Source organism: Engraulis encrasicolus, unplaced genomic scaffold (genome assembly GCF_034702125.1).
Source record: "Engraulis encrasicolus isolate BLACKSEA-1 unplaced genomic scaffold, IST_EnEncr_1.0 scaffold_40_np1212, whole genome shotgun sequence".
Taxonomy (NCBI): Eukaryota; Metazoa; Chordata; class Actinopteri; order Clupeiformes; family Engraulidae; genus Engraulis; species Engraulis encrasicolus.
In genome coordinates, this window is record NW_026945709.1 from 298039 (window position 1) to 313571 (window position 15533).

The window sequence follows — 15533 nt, forward strand, 5'->3', positions numbered from 1 at the left end:
AACCTTCTACACACTAATCGAACAAAAGCCACTCTCCCAGTGTGAGTTCAAGGCTGTTAGCAGGGGTTGCAAGGCTGTTAGCATGGGTCTTTAAGGAAGCAGTTTGTAGTCAGGGTTGTTACTTGAGGGCTGCTTCAGCATAATGGGTCCTAATGGTTAGTAATGGGCCCTTCGGTAAGACACATAAGTCCCCACTCACTGGACACAGTGCACTAAAGTCAGCCCTTTCAAGTCAGCTGATTTGGCCTTGTATGACTGGAAACCAACTACACTGACAAAAAGTGTGTGTGTGTGTGGGGGGGCGTTAAGACTTTTTAAAAGCTGTTGTGTTTTTGTTCTCTTATTTCCCACAGGGAGGTTGCTTGCTGGGTAGGCCTAAATGTGTTTTCTCTGTCAGTCGTTGTGCTCGACCACTGGGAGAGAAAAATTTACCTGTGGCAATCACTTAGGTCAAACACAGGATTTTGTGTGTGTGTGTGTGTGTGTGTGTGTGTGTGTGTGTGTGTGTGTGTGTGTGTGTGTGTGTGTGTGTGTGTGTGTGTGTGTGTGTGTGTGTGTGTGTGTGTGTGTTCCTAATGACAAGAAAAGATTATGCAAGGGTGGAGAAAGCGTCCTTTTTCCGTTTAGTCTAGACATCAGAGAGAATAAGAATGAGAGAAACCGAGAGAGAGAAAGAGAGAGAGAGAGAGAGAGAGAGAGAGAGAGAGAGAGAGAGAGAGAGGAGAGTGAGAGAGAGAGAGAGAGAGAGAGAGAGAGAGAGAGAGAGAGAGAGAGAGAGAGAGAGAGAGAGAGAGAGAGAAAGAGCCAGAGATTGAGGTGGTGTGATAATGTGACAGAGACGTATAGAGACAGAGATGAAATCAGGACAAGAACCTCCCATACGTTGCAATTAAGGAGTGAGGAGAAAAACACGGTTAAAATAGAGGAGCACCTAGTGGACCAACACAGCAATTAGGCCTCCGATACACTGATGAGGAGAAAGAGAGAGAGAGAGAGAGAGAGAGAGAGAGAGAGAGAGAGAGAGAGAGAGAGAGAGAGAGAGAGAGAGAGAGAGAGAGCACTGGGATGCATAGAGAAGCAACAGCTAACACTGCCATCTCCAATCAACCCGCCAGCAAGGATGGAGACGAGAGAGAGAGAGAGAGAAAGAAAGATAGAGCGATAAACAGAGAGAGAAGAGAGTTGTTTGAGTGCTATGTTTTGTTTGTTTGTTTGTTTGTATTGGAAGCTCTTTCTGCATATGCTTTTGGGTGTATTTTTGTACGTGCATGCGTGCATGTGTGTGTGTGTGTGTGTGTGTGTGTGTGTGTGTGTGTGTGTGTGTGTGTGTGTGTGTGTGTGTGTGTGTGTGTGTGTGTGTGTGTTTGAGTGTGTGTTTGCATGGGAGCTTGCGTACGAGTGTGTGTGTAGTGTATGTGCATGCCAGTATTATATGTACAGTGTGGGTGTGTGTGTTTGTTTGTCTATGTGTGTGTGTGTGCGTATCTATGTGTGTGTATGTGTGTGTGTGTGCACGCTTGTGTGTGCAAATAAATAAATAGGCAAGGAGAAAGAAAGGAGAGCAATTGGGGAAATTGCCAGCATCCGTTCTGTCCTTTTGTGTGGTGGTGAAGTGTGTCCCTTGTAGAGCTGGGTGGTGTACGGTTAAAAAACCGTGATCTCAGTTTACACTACACAAGGTTCTCTTTTTGATGAGAGACGATTTTGTTGTTGTTGTTTATAGCCTACTATGTTATGTGCGTGAGCTTCATACTCCGTGTCACACTTCCAAAGATTCTTCTAATTCATAAGTCTCTGACACTTCATTTCAACTCTGCTAAGTCCACTGTTGTTGCTGTTCTACTAGGGAATGTCACCACAATGTAAGATGTTGATTGAACTAATAAAATAATTGGTTACGCGCTAGAGGCTAGTGAGAGTGAAACATGATGAACACACATGGCATGGATAAATCATGACAAACATTTCAATTCATTTAGCCTACCTTTGATCTCACAAAGTTAAATAAAAGGCAATTGTATGTGGTGCTATGTTAACAGGCTACAACAGTTATCTGATTCTTAACTGTATTTAATTACCATCCCAACTGTGTGCGCAGTGCTGTTAAGAATGCTTATAAGCTAAAGTAGCCTAGCTTTCAAATGCAATGGGCAGACAAGATACATTGCTACATTGCTATATTTGTTTGAAATGATTTGGGGGCAAAATAGGAGCGAAACACATCGCAATATGACACAAACTACCGGACAAAATACCTTCTACGTTGGATTTGGACTTTAATTCAAAGACAATATGCACACAATGTCAAGTAAATCCGTTTGTTTTATCAGTGTCTGTCTTCAGTCTGTTTCGTTTCTGTCCCACTGTTGTTTACTCGCTAGTCCAGCTGCAGCGCAACGCGCCGGATGTGTTGCCAGGTGTAGAACGACAAATAAGCCATTAGTGTTGCCAGGTGTAGAACGAAATAAGCTGTTTTGGGCTGTCTTTGGAAAAAAAGCCCAAAACAGCTGCTTATAATCATTTAACCCTTCTTCCTTGAAAAATCTATGACACCCTGGTCTAGATTTTAGGTTATTTTATGAAATGCTGCATTTTCCCCTTTGTTGGATAGGGAAATATAAAATATAAATGATAGAAAATATTATTGAAATGAAAAAATGATTAAATATAAATGGAGATTAATTTAAAATCATGATTTTATCTCATTTTAACATTTAATTTGAGATCTTTTCCTCAGAAATCGTTGCATATCAAAAAACCTTGATATCAATTTTCATCAAGAAAACCGTGATGCTAATTTTTTCCAAAACCGCCCAGCCCTAGTCCCTTGCATGTCAATGAAACACACACACAGTGCCCTCCCAGTGGCCCCAGCCAAGAGTGGCCCCCACTCACAATACCCCCCCCCCCCTCTCCCTCTCTCAGCGGAGCCAGCAGGATATTGCATCATCATGATGTGACGCAAACGGCTTTGTGTTCCCGTGCCCTGCTCTGTCACACACACACACACACACACACACACACACACACACACACACACACACACACACACACACACACACACACACACACACACACACACACACACACACACACACACACACACACAGCACGACTCATTTTCCATTTCTCCCTCCTTCTCTTGCCCTCCCTCTCGCTATCTCTTTCTCTCTATCTTTCTTTCTCTCCTTCTTTTAAAGTGAAAGCGAAAGTGAAAGCCCATTGGGAAACTCCAACTCCCATTGTCATTGTGACACAGCACTCCACAGCACACAAGTGAACACTGCACACAACGAAATTGCATTTATGCCTCACCCGTGCAAGGGGGCAGCCCTCAGTGGCGCCCCATGGGGAGCAGTGCGGTGGGATGGTACCATGCTCAGGGTACCTCAGTCATGGAGGAGGATGGGGGAGAGCACTGGTTGATTACTCCCCCCACCAACCTGGCGGGTCGGGAGTCGAACCGGCAACCTCTGGGATGCAAGTCTGACGCCCTAACCGCTCACCCATGACTGAGAATCATTGATTCTCTTTCTTTCTTTCTTTCTTTCTTTCTTTCTTTCTTTCTTTCTTTCTTTCTTTCTTTCTTTCTTTCTTTCTTTCAATCTCTCTCTCTTTGTCCTGGGGGCTAATTGGGTTGTACTGTGTGTCTGGCTGAAACAACACTGGCCACTGCTTTGGATTTACAGCTAATGGCTCGGGACAAGGTCTGACCTGGCTGAGTCACAAGTGTGTGTGTGTGTGTGTGTGTGTGTGTGTGTGTGTGTGTGTGTGTGTGTGTGTGTGTGTGTGTGTGTGTGTGTGTGTGTGTGTGTGTTTGTGTGTGTGTGTGTGTGTGTTTGTGTGTGCAGGCATGTGTGTGTGTTTGTGTTTGTGAATGTGTGTGTTTGTGCTTGTGTGTGTGTGTGTGTGTGTGTGTGTGTGTGTGTGTGTGTGTGTGTGTGTGTGTGTGTGTGTGTGTGTGTGTGTGTGTGTGTGTGTGTGTGTGTTTATGTATGATATCAAAGCATCCAATTTGGAAGGCTACTCTGTCCTACTAAGGCAAAAGACAGTAACTCACCAGAGTGTGAAACTGAGAAAAATGATGTTAAAGTTTTCTTAAAAGAAATGAATGTCACCACAATCTGGTTATAGCCACAAAGCTGTAATTTTCACAGTTTGTAGTGTATGCCTGCCTACATCTATTCATAAAAAATAATTTTACAAACAGTTGACCTTTGACCCTTTTTTGGAAGTTACTGTGTTCTGCCTTAGCATGGCCCCCGGAATGACAATTAGTCATACTAAGGCAGACAGTAACTTCCATTTTAAATCTGAATAATAAGCAACAAATACAAGTTTCACATATAATTTAAGCAGTATACACACTATTAGAGTTATTATGATAAAATGCCATGTTTATTAACATATACATTGTTAATAATTATAATATAATAATAACACATGGTTTGTGTGTGTGTGTTTTTATTTCATACTACCTCAAATAGTAGTTACACTCATTTCCTATCAGTCTGATCATATTTCATATTATAGTTTCATTTTATATATTTTTTTATTATTTACATGCCTGAAATTTAAAGAAGGAGTTTTAACTGTTAACAGATGAACAGTAACTGAAGTTACTGTGTTCTGCCTCAGTTTGGAACATCAGGGTTCCAGAATTCTGCAGGTCCAGAGCAGAAGGCTCTTCAGCAGTAACTGAAGTTACTGTGTTCTGCCTTAGTTTACCCAAAGGATTTTCAACTTGTTTTACTTTGCATCTTATTTGACCCTCAAAACAACTGATTTCAAACTGTATGTTTGTTCACATGATAAAACTGATGCTTATTATTGCAAATATGACAAAAATGAAGTTACTGCCTTTTGCCTTAGCAGGGCAGTACTACCCGGCACACAAATGTGTGCACACATGCACACAGGCACGCACGCAGGCACACACTTACACACGCACACACAGGCAAACACTCTCTCTCACACACACACACACACGCACACACACACACACACACACACACACACACACACACACACACACACACACACACACACACACACACACACACCAATTGTCCGGCCCAAGTGCATGACCCCACATATGAGTGATTTTATTCCTCTCGCCTCTCTCATTTTGGCTCACAGGCCAAACTATGTGTGTGTGCGTGTGTGTCACCAAGCTTTGCCAGTGTGCAAGCACGTCTTGGGGCCTGAACTGAGGAATGCGTATTTGATTCAGCTTCTCTCCCCTTGTGTCCTTCAGGTATGTGTGTGTGTGTGTGTGTGTGTGTGTGTGTGTGTGTGTGTGTGTGTGTGTGTGTGTGTGTGTGTGTGTGTGTGTGTGTGTGTGTGTGTGTGTGTGTGTGTGTGTGTGTGTGTGTGTGTGTGTGTGTGTCCTTCTTAACATACATGCTTAAGAAATGAGGAATAATTAAGAGTTATATGCTAGCAAATGATTAAGAAAGATGTTAACTAACACTTTAACAATCACATACAGGAAGTGACTTCACCATGTACAAATCATTAACAAACAATACCTACTAATGATTAAATAATGAGTTATGATAAAGGGATAATGGTTAACACATGATTAAAAGAGGATTTACTAAGCATTATCTAAGGTTTAAATCATGGTTACTTCATGCTTAACAAGGGGTCCTTATTATAAAGTGTTACTAGTTGTTTTTGTGTTGTATTTGAGAGTGTACTAGAGTCTTAGCAAGCATGTACAATAGGAAGATTTAAAGTGTACCACTTTCGGTGTTAAGCATAAGATGGATGCATACACGACCCTCATGCTGCCCCTGTAGTTATTTATACATTACACAGCAGTACAGGCCTGTCTTAAAGAAAATAATTATACACTAATTCATTACACTCTGTACATGCATACGCACGTGTATGTGTGTGTGAGCTTGTGTGTGCATGTGCATCTGTGTGTGTGTGTGTGTGTGTGTGTGTGTGTGTGTGTGTGTGTGTGTGTGTGTGTGTGTGTGTGTGTGTGTGTGTGTGTGTGTGTGCATATGCTTCTGAGTGCATATTTGTCACCCTCACCCCGTTCTGTATCTTGAGTGTGTTTGTCCTGGTGGCCTGTGGGAGTGCTTGTGCAGCCATTGGGTAATGTGTCCTCTGAGACCGGGGCTCAGTAGGAGCACTTCCAGTGCAAGCCGTTCAGGCACGCACGCGCGCACACACACACACATACACACACACACACACACACACACACACACACACACACACACACACACACACACACACACACACACACACACACACACACACACACACACACACACACACACACACACACACACACACCTCTTGGGCTGACATGTAGAGATTCTGCGGGCAATAGGGTTTTTGCTACTTTTAGTAGGCCTGTATGGTGTGTGTGTGTGCATGCATATGTCCATGTGTGTGCATGCCCGTAGCCAGGGGGGATTCGAGGGGTTCGTTCGAACCCCCCCTCCCGTCCCCCACCCCCACTTGACCCCCCCCCCAATAACTGCCAGATAGCAGTAACTGAGCCAACACTGGGCTGACACTGAAAATAACAGTAGGCGAATGATAACTGGGCCATTTGTGGGCCGAGGACCAAGCCAGAATTGGGCCAAATGTCAGACACTCGCAAAAAGGATGAGGGCCAAAAGTCGGCCACATAATCTTTGCTATGTGGGGAGATTTCTCGAAAGTGTAGTTATTAGCCAGTTAGCAACGTTGGTAGTTGCCAATGGGAACTTGCATTGCAAACAGCAAAGTAGCTAATGTAGTTCGCAACTATGGTTTCGAGAATTGCACCCCTGGTGTGTTCTTTTACTTCATCAGTTATGGCTCCTATAGGCACTTCCACACATGCACGCACGCACACACACGCACACAGGCACACAGGCACACACGTCCACACGCATGCATGCACACAGCCACAGATGTGTGTATTCACAAACACAGGCACACACGGGCTTATGTACATGAACAAACACACTCATGCATATTCACGAGCAGATACGTTAACTTCATAACCTCATGTCTCATATACAGGCACTTATGCACATGCAAACCTCATAACCTCATATGGCTCCTATACAGGCACTTATGCACATGTACACCTCATAACCTCATATGTCTCATATACAGGCACTTATGCACATGAAAACCTCATAACCTCGCTCACTGCTTTTCTTAACTTGTAGTAAATAGTCACTGCCCTCCTCAGACACTGTAATACCCATAAGACTGTAGAGTTTTCATTTTCTTGTGCATCAATGGCTGACAAAATTCCAGATTAGTTTTGGGACATTACCTCCTTTAATGTTGTTTGCAAGATTTATGTTTTCATCCATTATTGAAACTGAACTGTGTAATTTATTCATGTCGGTGAGATCAGATGGGTTTCTATACAGTCCCACAGTTTGTTATTGTATTCTATTCATTTTTCTTTATTTATGTATCTATGTATATATACAGTTGTAGGTAAAACTACATTTATTGGACGTGAGGAATATTCTTCCTCACGCAGGGTTACTAAAATATGTAGGGGTAATCTGCATTTATTGGACGTGAGGAATATTCTTCCTCACGCAAGGGCACCAAAATATGTAGGTTCTACTACATTTATGGGTACGGGGACTATTCTTCCTCACACACGGGCACCAAAATATGTAGGGTCAACTACAATTAATGGGTACGACGTTAAATGTAAGGGAAGTACAGTAATGTAATTATAATTACATTAATAAGTAGGCCTATACAATTCTTATACAGTTCCAAATATGTAATGTGTTATTACTATATGTGAGGAATAAGAGTATAAGAAATTATACATGAAGAGTATGTTAAACTCTTCACACTGGGTATCAATAATGTGTAGGTGTGTACTTATGGAATCGTCAATTGTCTAATTAATGATTGCATAAAACACGGTTCATGACCGTCTCATAAAATCATGACCATTATTGACTAATAATCTGAAGGTTTTGTGTGAATTCTTTTCTGGTTGACTTCGTAGAAATTGTTCAAATAAGACAAACACAGTTCACCACAATGTACATTTATTGTAAAAGCATCATCCGGTCATAACACTGATACAGCCAATGTGACTTGCAGGGCATAAGAACTTAGGTAAAATATACAATATATACACGGGGTATGAGAGGATGCGCTATGCATGTGTGTGTGTGTGTGTGTGTGTATACGCTATGCGAGAGAGAGAAAGAGAGAGAGAGGGAAGGAGGAGGCGCGCGCTCGGTGAGCGCCGCGCACTTCTGTTACCGCGTGTGCGGAGCGGTGGGAGGAGAGAGAGAGAGTGAGAGATGTATGTTCTATGAACTATGGCTCAAATGATTTTGCGCAGCGCGGCGCGCAGGACCGAAATATGAGACATGAGGAGGGGCGTTAAGCTTTCGGCTGATGAAGCGGGAACTTATCTTCAAGATAGAATTCAAGCTAATCAGAGAATACTGTCCTTTGTCTTAAGGCTTTACAGTATGTGTGGGGGAGGGGAAAGGGAGCGTTTGGCGCTCTTTTCCGACAATAGCTTACGTCCTCGACTCAGTGACTCAATGGTTTAAAACACTGGTACGTGTATCTCTGTGAGTGGGTAATTTACATGTGGGTGCAAGTATGGCCTATGGCAATATTGCAACTAATGTAAACTAAGAATAGCGTGTGGCTATCTGTGGTGATGAGAGGGGAGAAAGAGAGAAAGGAAAGAAAGAACAGATAGAACAAAATAACCCAAAATAAAATATATCACACTCTACAAGTGTGGATATTTAAACACAACTCCTCAAAGCTATGTAACAGTTCTAACTGCATATATATGCCCAATTTCAGTGCTTACTGCATTATCCTTGGTAGGAGGAGAGAAATCCGTTGATCTCTCGGGCGAGGTGGGTGTGTGCGTCTTCGTGCGCACGAGGTCCTTTTGTTCTCCAAGCTCGCAGGTCCTGTTTGTGGGCCCAAGCGATACCACGCGCCGTTCCGGGGCACGAGGTTGCGATGTGTCCACAGAAGTCTTGCTTCGTTGTACGGGGAAAGGAAAAGGGTATTTCGTTGTGTAATCCGATTGTCTTTGCGGTGCCGTCCTGCGAAGGTCCAGTGAAAGGCGGGTGCACGTAGGTCCGTTCCACGCGTAGTCACTATACCGGCTGTCCACTCTCTTGGGGGGGGACAGACAATCAGGCTCAGCCGAGTCTTCGTAGACTCTAGGCGAGGTCCTTGATTTCGGTACCAGTAAAAAGATTAACAATTGTCCGTACAAAAGTTATCCTATAGCGCGTGAGTTCCTCGTGGTCCTGACTCACTGCTCTCCTAGTAGGGTTCGCAAAAGTCAAACGCAATACAAACGAAAACCGGTTGAAGGAAGAAATATATCGACTGTAGTGTTAACCTGGCCAAGATAACTTACAGTTTCAATAATTTCTAAAATAGACGTCTCTCCAAGGAGACGTGTCCTGGCACGTCTCACATCTCGATGGAGGAAGTCGGGCGGGCTAACTCTATTGTTTCATACCTTTACCTGGGCTTTATACATACGGGGCGGGGCTGAGCCACGTATGTAATAAGAAACCAGGTACAGTAGAAAAAGAAAATGGTGTCCTCATCTTACAAAATGGCGGACATTCGTAAAATGAGGGGAAATGAATTAAACTTTAGGGGTAATAATGCCTACACAGTATATACATATCTACCTATGTATGTGTATATGCTGTACTATCAGTACAAGCACAACACTGGACATGTATTATAGTTCCTTCGTCATTGTCATTGTCATCATTTAAATTGTTTTGAATGTTGCCATGATGAATACAACTACTGACCTGACCTGACCCTCTGCCTTCCACCAAGAACATCCATCTGGAGCTACACGATTGGCCTAGGTCTCTGAAGCTGCTACTTTAACTCCTTTGCACAGCGTGAATTTGAAGGTCCTCCAGATCCTTGTATAACATCACGAAGCGGAGTGGACATACACAAGGTTCTGGCTCAGTCAGGAAATACAACTACTGTCTGCTTATTAACCCTTGTGTTGTGTTCATAAGCTGCATACACCTGTGGTGTTCGGGTCATTTTTGACCCGTGATAACAAAACTCAGCTATAAAAAAAACACTAGTTATCATCAAATATTGTTTTTCATCTCATGGCTAACTTGGTATGCATTCATATCCATGGAAATATTACTTGATGTATTCATCTTTTTGACTTTAAAGATCTTTTATCTTACATTATGCAAATCGTTTTTGATGACCAAAACTATCAAAATCTGCATAAATTCACTATTAATACCTCTCAAAGTGATACAATTAGTGATTATGTTGACCATGTATTACAGCTGATATGAGAGTACAACAATCCCCAAATTTATTTTATTAGTTTTTCTCTAATATTAAAAAATATCATCAAGAGTGGCATTTGTGGTGTTCGGGTCCAAACCAACCCAAAGAGATTTATAGCAGGATAAAGACCAAATGTCATCAAGTGCATTCAGTGCATAAAATTAATGTTTAAATATGTTGACTTTGTGTTTTTCAATATTTATGTAGCAGGTTGGCCCTGCCATCACGTTAGTGTGTGTGATTGACAGCTGCTGATTGACAGCAGTGGGCGGGCATAATCTATTTATATGAATGGACCCTTGCTTCCTGTCTCGTTTCCGCCACTCATTGTTTTGGCGTGAGCCTGGGCTGCGTTGGTTGCCGAGGGGCCGCAGATGAACCGTGAGGGTAAGCATTTGGTCTGTAGTATTTACTTGCAATTGCGGTTGTGATTTGGAAATTATAGCGCCATTTCCCTCTTGCAGTGCGGCGTTCACTCAGCACTTGTGATCGCTTGGGAGCGCACTGATAAACTCCAAGGAGCTAGAAGCTGTGTGGACACTGGGTGAGTTGTGCTTCCATTCCTGCGATTAGATATGCTCCCTCTCATTATTGCGGCGCCCTAATGTGAACTGTTTTGATGCTTGTAATTAGTTGGCCTGCTCGTGGAAGTAGTTGGTGTGGCGTGGTGATCCTCGAAAGCGTTGTGCTGGTGACTCGCGTGTCTGAGGTGCGTATACTACCTGTCTACCTACCCCTTTGTCTACTTTCTATCTTCCAATACCCTTACTGATGGTAACTTTTTATAATTGTAGCCTTCATCCGCGGCCCCTCCGGCACGAACCAACCAGTGTGTCTGTGCCTACGGGTCTGTCGGCTGCTGTTTCGCCTGGGACAATTTGGGTTTGAGTCTCCCCTTGCTTTGCACCTGCAGCGCTGTGGCTTGGCCGTGCTTCGCTGGGTACGGGGAGGAATTGCGCTTGTAGCCACGCTTGCCCCTTCACCTCGCTTTGCCTGCACGGAGCGTGCATGTCTGTCGCAACTGTCCGAGGGTGCGCGGTTTCAGTGGCTCCGCCTGCTTTTAACCCCTTTTGTGCTGTGCGTTATTTATTTTCATTTCATTTATTTCTGCATGCTTATTTGTTTGCTGTGCTTCTGCATGCTGCTTACTCTGCTAGGTTTGCTGCTTTGCATGACTCTTCAACTGCTTGTGTGCCAGTGTAGCTAGACCCTGTTATTCAGGGCTTTATATGTGTGCAGTGCTTCTTTTGTTTATTTATGTTTCTTTTCAGTTTACTTATTTGTGTGTTTCTGTGCTTTTGATTAATTTACTACTTTTGCATTTCATGTGTTTGTTTGGGGTTAATGTGGGATTGGGGAAAATTAAGACTGCCAGCCTCTCCAGCAGTTTGGAGTGTGTCAAGGGCGTGTGAGTGATGTGAGTGATAACGTGTATTGTTTTATAGTGTGGTGGAACATGGTATATAGTGCATCGACAGCCTGGTGGTAGAAGGAAGTTCCTGCGTGTGCACACGATATAAGATAAGTAGTACTGCAGATCCATATAGGTTTAGTGATCTCAGTAGTGCCCCAGGCTGTTTCTCTCTCTCTCTCTATCTCTCTCTATCTCTCTCTGTCTCTCTCTGTCTCTCTCTGTCTCTCTCTCTCTCTCTCTATCTCTCTCTCTCTCGTGTTCCACCCACTATTGTGCCTTGTGCTCATAAAGAGCTTGCTATTTTGCACATTTTATTTATGATTCATGTTTGTACAACAATAAAAGAGAAATATATTTGGGATCCCGTCTCTGTCCAGTGTATTACGAACTTGTGCAAACTTAAGGTTTAGATTGTTCCTAGTGGTAGACTTGCTCTGCCCCTAGGTGGCGTAGTCGCTACAAACTTAGCCCCTCCCCCATGCTACATTTGGCGTTGGATTCGGCAGGATTTACACATACTTATTACAGAGACGTGGGTCCCAAATTTGTTGTTGTACTCTGTGTTTGTGAAGTGAAAGTGCAAAATTGTTTTTATTTTTTTACTTTCAGGGTACCTGTGATAGTGGGTTGTATTGGTTTGCCCTGTTTCTTTTTCATTGTCTCTTTGGTTTAGTTTTTTTTTGTTTGTTTGTTTGGGTGCTTTTAATAGGCGAAGCAGCAGCCGGTGGACGGTCGTCAAGAAGGTAGGCATTGACAGTTAGGATGGCTGTCCTTTGAATTTTTTAGCAGTAACTGCGAGAGCTGATTACGCCTGTTACGAATTGACAATGAGCACCTTTTGCGGCCTACAAATACTGCAGGGGTTGAGGGGTTCTGTAATGTATCGGTTTGGATAGCGGCAGTTAGTCTGCCGGGTCGCCTTGTTGTCTTGCTTCGCCACTGGGTCCCCTCTGTATCAGAGGTTGGGTCCACTGGCCTTGCGTTATTTGGATAGCGGCAGTTGAACTGCCGGGTCTCCATGTGTCACTGTAACTGGGTCCCCTCTGTACTGGAGGTTGGGTCCATTGATCTTGTGCTGTTTGGATAGCGGCGGTTTGTCTGCCGGGTCTCCCTGTTGTCTTGCTTTGCCACTGGATCCCCTCTGTATCAGAGGTTGGGTCCACTGGCCTTGCGTTATTTGGATAGCGGCAGTTGGACTGCCGGGTCTCCATGTGTCACTGGAACTGGGTCCCCTCTGTACCGGAGGCTGGGCCCCCGAGAGCCCTTGTCATATAGGTTCCCCATGAGCGAGTTGGGTTGTCGTCGGGGCGCCGACACAAAAAGTAGGGGTGGATTGTAGCAGGTTGGCCCTGCCATCACGTTAGTGTGTGTGATTGACAGCTGCTGATTGACAGCAGTGGGCGGGCATAATCTATTTATATGAATGGACGCTTGCTTCCGGTCTCGTTTCCGTCACTCATTGTTTTGGCGTGAGCCTGGGCTGCGTTGGTTGCCGAGGGGCCGCAGATGAATCGTGAGGGTAAGCATTTGGTCTGTAGTATTTACTTGCAATTGCGGTTGTGATTTGGAAATTATAGCGCCATTTCCCTCTTGCAGTGCGGCGTTCACTCAGCACTTGTGATCGCTTGGGAGCGCACTGATAAACTCCAAGGAGCTAGGAGCTGTGTGGACACTGGGTGAGTTGTGCTTCCATTCCTGCGATTAGATATGCTCCCTCTCATTATTGCGGCGCCCTAATGTGAACTGTTTTGATGCTTGTAATTAGTTGGCCTGCTCGTGGAAGTAGTTGGTGTGGCGTGGTGATCCTCGAAAGCGTTGTGCTGGTGACTCGCGTGTCTGAGGTGCGTATACTACCTGTCTGCCCCCCCCCCCTTCTGTCTACTTTCTATCTTCCATAACCCTTACTGATGGTAACTTTTTATAATTGTAGCCTTCATCCGCGGCCCCTCCGGCACGAACCAACCAGTGTGTCTGTGCCTACGGGTCTGTCGGCTGCTGTTTCGCCTGGGACAATTTGGGTTTGAGTCTCCCCTTGCTTTGCACCTGCAGCGCTGTGGCTTGGCCGTGCTTCGCTGGGTACGGGGAGGAATTGCGCTTGTAGCCACGCTTGCCCCTTCACCTCGCTTTGCCTGCACGGAGCGTGCATGTCTGTCGCAACTGTCCGAGGGTGCGCGGTTTCAGTGGCTCCGCCTGCTTTTAACCCCTTTTGTGCTGTGCGTTATTTATTTTCATTTCATTTATTTCTGCATGCTTATTTGTTTGCTGTGCTTCTGCATGCTGCTTACTCTGCTAGGTTTGCTGCTTTGCATGACTCTTCAACTGCTTGTGTGCCAGTGTAGCTAGACCCTGTTATTCAGGGCTTTATATGTGTGCAGTGCTTCTTTTGTTTATTTATGTTTCTTTTCAGTTTACTTATTTGTGTGTTTCTGTGCTTTTGATTAATTTACTACTTTTGCATTTCATGTGTTTGTTTGGGGTTAATGTGGGATTGGGGAAAATTAAGACTGCCAGCCTCTCCAGCAGTTTGGAGTGTGTCAAGGGCGTGTGAGTGATGTGAGTGATAACGTGTATTGTTTTATAGTGTGGTGGAACATGGTATATAGTGCATCGACAGCCTGGTGGTAGAAGGAAGTTCCTGCGTGTGCACACGATATAAGATAAGTAGTACTGCAGATCCATATAGGTTTAGTGATCTCAGTAGTGCCCCAGGCTGTTTCTCTCTATCTCTCTCTATCTCTCTCTATCTCTCTCTGTCTCTCTCTATCTCTCTCTGTCTCTCTCTATCTCTCTGTCTCTCTCTCTATCTCGTGTTCCCACTATTGTGCCTTGTGCTCATAAAGAGCTTGCTATTTTGCACATTTTATTTATGATTCATGTTTGTACAACAATAAAAGAGAAATATATTTGGGATCCCGTCTCTGTCCAGTGTATTACGAACTTGTGCAAACTTAAGGTTTAGATTGTTCCTAGTGGTAGACTTGCTCTGCCCCTAGGTGGCGTAGTCGCTACAAACTTAGCCCCTCCCCCATGCTACATTTATATGATTTTAGTGTGGTAAATATACAAAATAACAATTCTGTCAGAGTCACAGCTATTCCGCTAATCTAATGCAAAGGTATTGGAAATGAACACCTCAATGAACATGAAAAAAGTCACACTATTCATCTGAATCCCCTATGCCATGAACATGGACCATTATGTCATTGCCACATCAACTTTATGGAAAGTATAAGACCAGGGGGCACATAACAGAAACTCTGAAATCCTATCTTATCTTGAGATAGGAAGGGATTTAGGAATTTTGGTATAACAGAAGGAGGTTTCCTAACTCAACTTAGGAAGAAATCCTATCTTATCTTAAGATAGGAATATAGCCATTCCAGAAGCATCCCTTAGGAATATCTTAACTTAGGATGCCTAAGTTAGGAGACCATACACCCTGTCCTAAACTCAGGATACCCCTGTTACTGGTGCTTTTTTGCATTATGCACAATGTCAGCAACATGGGGCATCAAACCAAAACACCTAGAGCAGTGATGCCTGGGTTGATTGGGGCATTTTGTTTTCAAGAGAGAAAAAATAGCACTGGTACGGTTACCACAGTAGCTTCCCAACCAGGCAGGCTACAATTCCATAGTTGCCCGATGTAGGCCTAAATATTTTTACAATTTGAAGCCTGTCATTGTTCTATGCAATATAACCTACCTTTATTTAGAAATTAAAAAAGAAAATAGTTTGAAAGTCAAACACATTTCCTATTAACAAGTGTAGCCTTTGAATTAGGCCT

The 15533-nt window shown here is 43.8% G+C and overlaps 1 long non-coding RNA gene across 1 annotated transcript; it reads left to right on the forward strand.

Annotated features, from left to right (window-relative positions):
* The first annotated feature begins 13056 nt into the window (after window positions 1-13056).
* On the forward strand, window positions 13057-14511 carry LOC134443959 (uncharacterized). Its single transcript, XR_010033800.1, has 3 exons — window positions 13057-13422; window positions 13512-13587; window positions 13677-14511. It is a non-coding gene; the product is annotated as an uncharacterized LOC134443959 (long non-coding RNA).
* The last annotated feature ends 1022 nt before the right edge of the window (window positions 14512-15533 follow it).